Source organism: Ambystoma mexicanum, chromosome 7p, assembly GCF_040938575.1.
Source record: "Ambystoma mexicanum isolate Mex_15411 chromosome 7p, UKY_AmexF1_1, whole genome shotgun sequence".
In the NCBI taxonomy this organism is placed as follows: domain Eukaryota; kingdom Metazoa; phylum Chordata; class Amphibia; order Caudata; family Ambystomatidae; genus Ambystoma; species Ambystoma mexicanum.
Genome location: NC_090939.1, coordinates 989289383 through 989301795, shown reverse-complemented (window position 1 = coordinate 989301795; position 12413 = coordinate 989289383).

Here is a 12413-nt window from a genome sequence, read left to right as displayed (position 1 = left end):
AATGCTTCTAATATCAAACTTGAGACCCTCCCTATAGCATGAGATGTGATATCCAATTCCTTCCCATTCCAATCCTGAGACACTTCCTATAGCATGAGATGTGATATCTCAATGCTTCTAATACCAAACCTGAGACTCTTCCTATAACATGAGATGGGATATCCAACTCCTTCCGATTCCAATCCTGAGACCCTTCCAAAAGCAGAGATGTGATATCTCAATGCTTATACCAAACCTGAGACCCTTCCTATGGCATGAGATGTCATATAGATATCCTTCCCATTCCAATCCTGAGACCCTTCCTATAGCATGAGATGTGATATCTCAATGCTTATACCAAACCTGAGACCCTTCCTATAGCATGAGATGTGATATCCAACTCCTTCCCATTCCAATCCTGAGACCCTTCCTATAGCATGAGATGTGATATCTCAATGCCTCTAATACCAAACCTGAGATCCTTCCTCTAACATGAAATGTGATATCCAACTCCTTCCCTTTCCAAACCTGAGAGCCTACCTATAGCATGAGATGTGATATCCAAGTCCTTCCCATTCCAATCCTTAGACCCTTCCTATAGCATGCAATATGATATCTCAATGATTCTAATAACAAACCTGAGACCCGTCCTATAACATGAGATGGGATATCCAACTCCTTCCCATTCCAATCCTGAGACACTTCCGATAGCAGAGATGTGATATCTCAATGCTTATACCAAACCTGAGACCCTTCCTATAACATGAGATGTGATATCCAACTCCTTCCCATTCCAAACCTGAGACCCTTCCTATAGCATATGTGATATCCAACTCCTTCCAATTCCAAACATGAGACCCTTCCCATAGCAAGAATGTAATATCCAACTCCTTCCCATTCCAATCCTGAGACCATTCCTATAGCATGAGATGTGATATCTCAATGCTTCTAATTCCAAACCTGAGATCCTTCCTATGACATGAGATGTGATATCCAATTCCTTCCCATTCCAAACCTGAGACCCTTCCTACAGCATGCGATGTGATATCTCAATGCTTCTAATACCAAACCTGAGACCAGTCCTATAACATGAGATGGGATATCCAACTCCTTCCCGTTCCAATCCTGAGACACTTCCGATTGCAGAGATGTGATATCTCAATGCTTATACCAAACCTGAGACCCTTCCTATAACATGAGATGTGATATCCAACTCCTTCCCGTTCCAAACCTGAGACCCTTCCTATAGCATGAGATGTGATATCCAACTCCTTCCCATTCCGATCCTGAGACCCTTCCGATAGCATGAGATGTGATATCTCAAAGCCTCTAATACCAAACCTGAGATCCTTCCTATAACATGTGATGTGATATTCAAATCCTTCCCCTTCCAAACCTGAGACCCTCCCTTTAGCATGAGATGTGATATCCAACTCCTTCCCATTCCAATCCTGAGACCCTTATGATAGCATGAGATGTGATATCTCAATGCCTCTAATACCAAACCTGAGATACTTCCGATAGCATGAGATGTGATATCTCAATGCTTCTAATACCAAACCTGAGATCCTTCCTATAACATGAGATGTGATATCCAAATCCTTCCCCTGCCAAACCTGAGACCCTCCCTTTAGCATGAGATGTGATATCCAACTCCTTCCCATTCCAATCCTGAGACCCTTCGGATAGCATGAGATGTGATATCTCAATGCCTCTAATACCAAACCTGAGACTCTTCCTATAACATGAGATGTGACATCCAACTCCTTCCCTTTCCAAACCTGAGACCCTGCCTATAGCATGAGATGGGATATCCAAGTCCTTCCCATTCCAATCCTGAGACCGTTCCTATAGCATGAGATGTGATATCTCAATTCTTCTACCAAACCTGAGACCCTTCCTATAGCATGAGATGTGATATCCAACTTCTTCCCATTCCAATCATGAGACCCTTCCTATAACATGAGATGTGATGTCTCAATGCTTCTAATACCAAACCTGAGATCTTTCCTATAACATGAGATGTGATATCCAACTCCTTCCCATCCTAATCCTGAGACACTTCTGATTGCAGAGATGTGATGTCTCAATGCTTCTAATACCAAACCTGAGATCTTTCCTTAAACATGAGATGTGATATCCAACTCCTTCCCGTTCCAAACCTGAGACCCTTCCTATAGCATGAGATGTGATATCTCAATGCTTCTAATACCAAACCTGAGATCCTTCCTATAACATGTGATGTGATATTCAAATCCTTCCCCTTCCAAACCTGAGACCCTCCCTTTAGCATGAGATGTGATATCCAACTCCTTCCCATTCCAATCCTGAGACCCTTACGATAGCATGAGATGTGATATCTCAATGCCTCTAATACCAAACCTGAGATACTTCCGATAGCATGAGATGTGATATCTCAATGCTTCTAATACAAAACCTGAGATCCTTCCTATAACATGAGATGTGATATCCAAATCCTTCCCCTTCCAAACCTGAGACCCTCCCTTTAGCATGAGATGTGATATCCAACTCCTTCCCATTCCAATCCTGAGACCCTTCTGATAGCATGAGATGTGATATCTCAATGCCTCTAATACCAAACCTGAGATCCTACCTCTAACATGAAATGTGATATCCAACTCCTTCCCTTTCCAAACCTGAGACCCTGCCTATAGCATGTGATGTGATATCTCAATGCTTATACCAAACCTGAGACCCTTCCTATGGCATGAGATGTCATATACAACTCCTTCCCATTCCAATCCTGAGACCCTTCCTATAGCATGAGATGTGATATCTCAATGCTTATACCAAACTGAGACCCTTCCTATAGCATGAGATGTGATATCCAACTTCTTCCCATTCCAATTCTGAGACCCTTCCTATAACATGAGATGTGATGTCTCAATGCTTCTAATACCAAACCTGAGATCTTTCCTATAACATGAGATGTGATATCCAACGCCTTCCCATCCCAATCCTGAGACACTTCCGATTGCAGTGATGTGATGTCTCAATGCTTCTAATACCAAACCTGAGATCTTTCCTATAACATGAGATGTGATATCCAACTCCTTCCCGTTCCAAACCTGAGACCCTTCCTATAGCATGAGATGTGATATCCAACTCCTTCCCATTCCAATCCTGAGACCATTCCGATAGCATGAGATGTGATATCTCAATGCTTCTAATACCAAACCTGAGATCCTTCCTATAACATGTGATGTGATATTCAAATCCTTCCCCTTCCAAACCTGAGACCCTCCCTTTAGCATGAGATGTGATATCCAACTCCTTCCCATTCCAATCCTGAGACCCTTATGATAGCATGAGATGTAATATTTCAATGCCTCTAATACCAAACCTGAGATACTTCCGATAGCATGAGATGTGATATCTCAATGCTTCTAATACCAAACCTGAGATCCTTCCTATAACATGAGATGTGATATCCAACTCCTTCCCATTCCAATCCTGAGACCCTTCTGATAGCATGAGATGTGATATCCAAGTCCTTCCCATTCCAATCCTGAGACCCTTCCTATAGCATGTGATGTGATATCTCAATGCTTATACCAAACCTGAGACCCTTCCTATGGCATGAGATGTCATATACAACTCCTTCCCATTCCAATCCTGAGACCCTTCCTATAGCATGAGATGTGATATCTCAATGCTTATGCCAAACCTGAGACCCTTCCTATAGCATGAGATGTGATATCCAACTTCTTCCCATTCTAATCCTGAGACCCTTCCTATAACATGAGATGTGATGTCTCAATGCTTCTAATACCAAACCTGAAATCTTTCCTATAACATGAGATGTGATATCCAACTCCTTCCCATTCCAATCCTGAGACCCTTCCTATAGCATGAGATGTGATATCTCAATGCATATACCAAACCTGAGACCCTTCCTATAGCTTGAGATGTGATATCCAACTCCATCCCATTCCAATCCTGAGACCCTTCCTATAGCATGAGATGTGATATCTCAATACTTCTAATACCAAACCTGAGATCCTTCCGATAACATAAGATGTGATATCCAAATCCTTCCCCTTCCAAACCTGAGACCCTCTCTTTAGCATGAGATGTGATATCCAACTTCCTCCCATTCCAATCCTAAGACCCTTCTGATAGCATGAGATGTGATATCTCAATGCTTCTAATACCAAACCTGAGATCCTTCCGATAGCCTGAGATGTGATATCTCAATGCTTCTAATACCAAACCTGAGATCCTTCCTATAACATGAGATGTGATATCCAAATCCTTCTCCTTCCAAACCTGAGACCCTCCCTTTAGCATGAGATGTGATATCCAACTCCTTCCCATTCCAATCCTGAGACCCTTCTGATAGCATGAGATGTGATATCTCAATGCCTCTAATACCAAACCTGAGATCCTACCTCTAACATGAAATGTGATATCCAACTCTTTCCCCTTCCAAACCTGAGAGCCTACCTATAGCATGAGATGTGATATCCAAGTCCTTCCCATTCCAATCCTGAGACCCTTCCTACAACATGAGATGTGATATCCAACTCCTTCCCATTCCAACCTGAGACCCTTCCTGTCGCATGAGATGGGATATCCAACTCCTTCCAAATCCAATCCTGATAACCTTCCGATAGCATGAGATGTGATATCCCAATGCTTCTACCAAACCTGAGACCCATACTATGGCATGAGATGTGATATCAAACTCCTTCCCATTCCAATCCTGAGACCCTTCCTATAGAATGAGATGTGATATCCAACTCCTTCCCATTCCAATTCTGAGACCCTTCCTATACCATGAGACTTGATATCTCAATGCTTCTAATACCAAACCTGAGACCCGTCCTATAAAATGAGATGTGATATCCAAATCCTTCCCCTTCCAAACCTTAGACCCTTCCTTTATCATGAGATGTGATATCCAACTCCTTCCCATTCCAATCCTGAGACCCTCCCTATAGCATGAGATGTGATATCCAAGTCCTTCCCATTCCAATCCTGAGACCCTTCCTATAGCATGAGATGTGATATCTCAATGCTTCTAATACCAAACCTGAGACCCTTCCTATAACATGAGATGGGAATATCCAACTCCCTCACATTCCAATCCTGAGACCCTTCCGATAACAGAGATGTGATATCTCAATGCTTATACCAAACCTGAGATCCTTCCTATAACATGAGATGTGATATCCAACTTCTTCCCATTCCAATCATGAGACAGTTCCTATAGCATGAGATGTGATATCTCACTGCTTATACCAAACCTGAGACCCTTCCTATAGCATGAGATGTGATATCCAACTCCTTCCCATTCCAATCCTGAGACCCTTCCTATAGCATGAGATGTGATATCTCAATGCTTCTAATACCAAACCTGAGACTCTTCCTATAACATGAGATGGGATATCCAACTCCTTCCCATTCCAATCCTGAGACCCTTCCGAAAGCAGAGATGTGATATCTCAATGCTTATACCAAACCTGAGACCCTTCCTACGGCATGAGATGTCATATACAACTCCTTCCCATTCCAATCCTGAGACCCTTCCTATAGCATGAGATGTGATATCTCAATGCTTATACCAAACCTGAGACCCTTCATATAGCATGAGATGTGATATCCAACTCCTTCCCATTCCAATCCTGAGGCCCTTCCTATAGCATGAGATGTGATGTCTCAATGCTTCTAATACCAAACCTGAGATCCTTCCTAAAACATGAGATGTGATATCCAACTTCTTCCCATTCCAATCCTGAGACAGTTCCTATAGCATGAGATGTGATATCTCACTGCTTATACCAAACCTGAGACCCTTCCTATAGCATGAGATGTGATATCCAACTCCTTCCCATTCCAATCCTGAGACCCTTCCTATAGCATGAGATGTGATATCTCAATGCTTCTAATACCAAACCTGAGACCCTTCCTATAACATGAGATGGGAATATCCAACTCCCTCACATTCCAATCCTGAGACCCTTCCGATAACAGAGATGTGATATCTCAATGCTTATACCAAACCTGAGATCCTTCCTATAACATGAGATGTGATATCCAACTTCTTCCCATTCCAATCCTAAGACAGTTCCTATAGCATGGGATGTGATATCTCACTGCTTATACCAAACCTGAGACCCTTCCTATAGCATGAGATGTGATATCCAACTCCTTCCCATTCCAATCCTGAGACCCTTCCTATAGCATGAGATGTGATATCTCAATGCTTCTAATACCAAACCTGAGACTCTTCCTATAACATGAGATGGGATATCCAACTCCTTCCCATTCCAATCCTGAGACCCTTCCGATAGCAGAGATGTGATATCTCAATGCTTATACCAAACCTGAGACCCTTCCTACGGCATGAGATGTCATATACAACTCCTTCCCATTCCAATCCTGAGACCCTTCCTATAGCATGAGATGTGATATCTCAATGCTTATACCAAACCTGAGACCCTTCATATAGCATGAGATGTGATATCCAACTCCTTCCCATTCCAATCCTGAGACCCTTCCTATAGCATGAGATGTGATGTCTCAATGCTTCTAATACCAAACCTGAGATCCTTCCTAAAACATGAGATGTGATATCCAACTCCTTCCATTCCAATCCTGAGACCCTTCCTATAGCATGAGATGTGATATCTCAATGCTTCTAATATCAAACTTGAGACCTCCCTATAGCATGAGATGTGATATCCAAGTCCTTCCCATTCCAATCCTGAGACCATTCCTATAGCATGAGATGTGATATCTCAATACTTCTAATACCAAACCTGAGATCCTTACGATAACATGAGATGTGATATCCAAATCCTTCCCCTTCCAAACCTGAGACCCTCCCTTTAGCATGAGATGTGATATCCAACTCCTTCCGATTCCAATCCTGAGACCATTCTGATAGCATGAGATGTGATATCTCAATGCTTCTAATACCAAACCTGAGATCCTTCCGATAGCATGAGATGTAATATCTAAATGCTTCTAATACCAAACCTGAGATCCTTCATATAACATGAGATGTGATATCCAAATCCTTCCCCTTCCAAACCTGAGACCCTCCCTTTAGCATGAGATGTGATATCCAACTCCTTCCCATTCCAATCCTGAGACCCTTCTGATAGCATGAGATGTGATATCTCAATGCCTCTAATACCAAACCTGAGATCCTACCTCTAACATGAAATGTGATATCCAACTTTTTCCCCTTCCAAACCTGAGAGCCTTCCTATAGCATGAGATGTGATATCCAAGTCCTTCCCATTCCAATCCTGAGACCCTTCCTATAACATGAGATGTGATATCCAACTCCTTCCCATTCCAACCTGAGACCCTTCCTATAGCATGAGATGGGATATCCAACTCCTTGGAATTCCAATCCCGATACCCTTCCGATAGCATGAGATGTGATATCCCAATGCTTATACCAAACCTGAGACCCATACTATTGCATGAGATGTGATATCAAACTCCTTCCCATTCCAATCCTGAGACCCTTCCTATAGCTTGAGATGTGATATCCAACTCCTTCTCATTCCAATTCTGAGACCCTTCCTATACCATGAGACTTGATATCTCAGTGCTTCTAATACCAAACCTGAGACCCGTCCTATAACATGAGATGTGATATCCAAATCCTTCCCCTTCCCAACCTTAGACCCTTCCTTTATTATGAGATGTGATATCCAACTCCTTCCCATTCCAATCCTGAGACCCTTCCGATATCATGAGATGTGATATCTCAATGCTTCTAATATCAAACTTGAGACCCTCCCTATAGCATGAGATGTGATATCCAAGTCCTTCCCATTCCAATCCTGAGACCCTTCCTATAGCATGAGATGTGATATCTCAATGCTTCTAATACCAAACCTGAGACCCTTCCTATAACATGAGATGGGAATATCCAACTCCTTCCCATTCCAATCCTGAGACCCTTCCGATAGAAGAGATGTGATATCTCAATGCTTATACCAAACCTGAGATCCTTCCTATAGCATGAGATGTGATATCCTACTCCTTCCCATTCCAATCCTGAGACCCTTCCTATAGCATGAGATGTGATATCTCAATGCTTCTAATATCAAACTTGAGACCTTCCCTATAGCATGAGATGTGATATCCAAGTCCTTCCCATTCCAATCCTGAGACACTTCCTATAGCATGAGATGTGATATCTCAATGCTTCTAATACCAAACCTGAGACTCTTCCTATAACATGAGATGGGATATCCAACTCCTTCCCATTCCAATCCTGAGACCCTTCCGATAGCAGAGATGTGATATCTCAAAGCTTATACCAAACCTGAGACCCTTCCTATGGCTTGAGATGTCATATACAACTCCTTCCCATTCCAATCCTGAGACCCTTCCGATAGCATGAGATGTGATATCTCAATGCTTATACCAAACCTGAGACCCTTCCTATAGCATGAGATGTGATATCCAACTCCTTCCCATTCCAATCCTGAGACCCTTCCTATAGCATGAGATGTGATATCTCAATGCTTCTAATACCAAACCTGAGATCCTTCGTTTAACATGAGATGTGATATCCAACTCCTTCCATTCCAATCCTGAGACCCTTCCTATAGCATGAGATGTGATATCTCAATGCTTATACCAAACCTGAGACCCTTCCTATAGCATGAGATGTGATATCCAACTCCTTCCCATTCCAATCCTGAGACCCTTCCTATAGCATGAGATGTGATATCTCAATGCCTCTAATACCAAACCTGAGATCCTTCCTCTAACATGAAATGTGATATCCAACTCCTTCCCTTTCCAAACCTGAGAGCCTATCCATAGCATGAGATGTGATATCCAAGTCCTTCCCATTCCAATCCTTAGACCCTTCCTACAGCATGCAATATGATATCTCAATGATTCTAATAACAATCCTGAGACCCGTCCTATAACATGAGATGGGATATCCAACTCCTTCCCATCCCAATCCTGAGACACTTCCGATTGCAGAGATGTGATATCTCAATGCTTATACCAAACCTGAAACTCTTCCTATAACATGAGATGTGATATCTGTTAGGAAAGATTTAATAATTGTAGGTAATTTTCCTTCCATGTGGCAACCCCTAAACTTTTTGCTGTTGTTTTTCACCTTGTTCTCGACTTTGCCAGAGAAGTGCAGCCTTCTGCCGCACTCCTCTGGGATTTCGCTCCTTTCTTATGGGGAAACTGACATGCCCTTAAGACAGTCAGTACCGGGAAACGCTGTTTTCCGTAGTTTCTTTTATCATGTTGCGGCTTTCGTGCAACATGACACAAGAGGGCACTGTAAGCTAAGTTGCTGCTCTCTTGGGATTCTAGCCTTCTACAGGCCCTAGATACTCTTTCAGGATTGTAACTGATCGGTGCAAGTGATTCACGGACGGGAATGGTGGCAGCGATCGTTTCTTGTGTTTTGAGCTCCTTTTGGCTTTCTAAGCACGTTTCTCGCACTTAACCCAAAATGGTGGCCTGGCTCCCAAAATGGCCAGACCACGAGGCTCCTTTGTCCTGTCCGCTGACAGTCTTGCTCCCTTCACCTTCCCCAGATCGAGCCGACCCGGGGCCTTCCTTATTTGGGCATGTACTTTCCCGCGAAACACGGATGCTTTCGCGGGCTTCTACATGTCTTGTGTGTGCCTCCAGTATGTGGGCTGGGATGTCTGGTCCCGTGTGAATGCCTGGGACCACCGTGGTCCGTGATAGGTCCACGAATGGTGTGAGTGTTGATGAGCGGATCTCCCATTGGGTCCCCACCGTTTTGGCACGAAGGGAACCGTGGATAAGAGGGGGCTGGAAACACCACTACCATGTCGATCTCCTGAGTTCTCACGAACAAAGGAATACAGGAGCCAAGTATCCTGCAACCAAGAGGCTGAACCGAGGAATCGCTGGTGACCCGCTGAAGGACTGCTCCTCTGCACTGCTGTCGCCTTGTGAAACCCTTTTCACCTTTGATCGAACCAGAAGGCCTGTACTAGTACTTCGACCCTTGGAATAGCGGGGACAGCTATTCTCGGCATCTTCACCATCTCCTGCTAGTAAGCCTTCGGAAGCGTCTCTGGGCCATCCAGCAGACTGACCAGCCTACACAGGAGTCTTGCTCTGTAACCGCCACCAGGTTGTGTAGTATATCGAGTCCTTGTCACTCTCACACGATTCGTACACTTGGCGTTCCCAGGTCTGAAGTGAGTAGTGTACATTTGGCTCAGATACACACGGCCGCTCCGTTGCCCTGCTGTGGTAACAAACTGTGCGGGTTCCTTCGTTTGGGACGTCTTTTACTCAACTCTGCTGCTGCAGACTCAACACGACGACGAGACGTCCCCTGCTCTTCTGAACCTGCCAGCGACTGAAACTGACGCGGAGAAGCCTGGGTCTGCTTGCATCGGGGTCCGGTGAGTAGCATAGCTATGAACTGGTCGCCCTCCTGCAGGAGCCCATAGCTTTTCCCCGCTGTGTCAAAACAGCACGCCTTTCCGTACTCGCGCTCTGCTTCTGCCCACAGTGGAGGCTGCGCTTGAGTCGCGGAACACTGTTGTTCTTCGTTTGTGCACTAAACTGAACTGCCTGATCTCCCTCGAAGAGAATCCCCTTTTGCCCGTTGGCACCAGCGTGTGCAGGTACTTTTGAGCACAAGGCTCCACTCTTCGTAGGGCTCGGACTTCCTTTTAGTTAGGTGCCTCTGAAGGCGGACTGGGTCTAAGCATTATTTCACACTGCCTGTTTTCCTTCCCTTTTAGGTGGACTACACATTTCGTGCATCTAACGCTTGAGACTTGTTTGTATTTGTATATATATTGTATTGGTATGGTATGTGTTGGTTTACTAGAGTTGTATTGTGATTTCTCGCTACGGTCATTGTTTTAAAGGCCTTGGAATAAATGTATATATATTTTTAATATAGCACCTGTTTGGAGTAGTTTGTAAGTGTCCTTGCTTTGTGTGCTCATTGCAGGCTTTCAGTCACCCTCACCCCTCTTGAGACCTAGTCTTGACCGCCGCGATCGCTACCTTGATTGGTCTGGCTTGTCCAGAGGTTACCCTGTTCCAAGTAATTAGGTTGGCCTTCTGAACTTCTGCGCCACCAGGACAGAGTTCAGAAATCCGTCTTAACAAATTGGTGTACAGCGGTGGGATACGACTGAAGGTATCCAGTGTTGCGCACGAACTAAGGCATTTCAAGTTATTCCTACCAGGACATGTAGTGAATTGTTGTAGTATAACTTTAAAAAGGCCATAGTCCTATCTAACAGTATGGAAACAAATACCTTGTTAACTTTAAATGCTTCCAAATCAGAAACATTGAAAAAAATGTGTGCGGAGAGAGGTGTTTCCTCTCAAGGCACGAAATTGGATATGATCAAAAGAATCGTGGCGTGGCAAGAAGCGCAGCTTGACGCTATAACTTCTGAGGACAGTGCGGAAGGAGGTGGGGCTGCTCTCACTGGTAGAACCGACGGTTCTGCCGCTGCACTGATCCACCGCGACCACGAGGACAGGGAGGATGAGATGTCTAATGTTTCCTCTGCCAGTGTTGATGGGGAGGCTATGCTTGAATTCAAGAAGCAAGAGCTGCGGTTTAGGCAGAAGGAGCTTGAATTCAGCATAGCCAAACTAAAAATCGAACAGTCAGAAAAACAGAAAGACAGGGATCACCAGTTGGAACTGGCCAAGCTTCAGGTTGCAAATGGGTCCAAGGGTCCTGGACATAGGTCTGGGGCCTCCTCTCATCCACGGTTTCCGAAAGATCTGGTCATTGTGTATGAGGAAAGGAATGACATTATGGACTGGATGAATGCGTTTGAGTATGCATGCGAAGTTCAACAAGTTGACAATGCTGATAAGATTGCCTGGTTACTCAGCAGACTGCCCCATTCTGGCTGTAGTGCCATTATGGAAATGTCGAAGGCTGAGCAAGCTGATTTCACAATGTTAAAGCAAACTCTCATTTTAAAGTTTGGGAAGACTCCGGCCCAATATTTGAAACGATTCATAGAGTATAAGAAAAAGGAAGGTGGTACTTGGGTATCTTATGTCACTGAATCCTTGAAAAACTTAACTGGCTGGGTCGAAGGTTATAAGGTTTCTACCTTCGAAGGCATGATACATCTTGTCATGCTGGAACACATTTTTGCATCTTCTTCCCCGGAGCTTAAGCAGCATTTGGCCGATTCGAAGGAGATAGATCCTAAGAAGCTGGCCATTGCAGCAGACTTATGGGTGTCACATCGAGTGTCCCATAAGGACAAAACTCATCCTGGTAAGCAGGAGGAAGGGAAAAAGTCCAAAGATAAGGAGGGTGGAGAATCTGATAAATCTTCTTCTCAAAAGGGCCACAAAAAGAAAAATAAGGGTAAGACACAAGAGAACTCACAGGGTAGTGGAGGTCAGCCTCCGAAACAGAACTCTGGTTA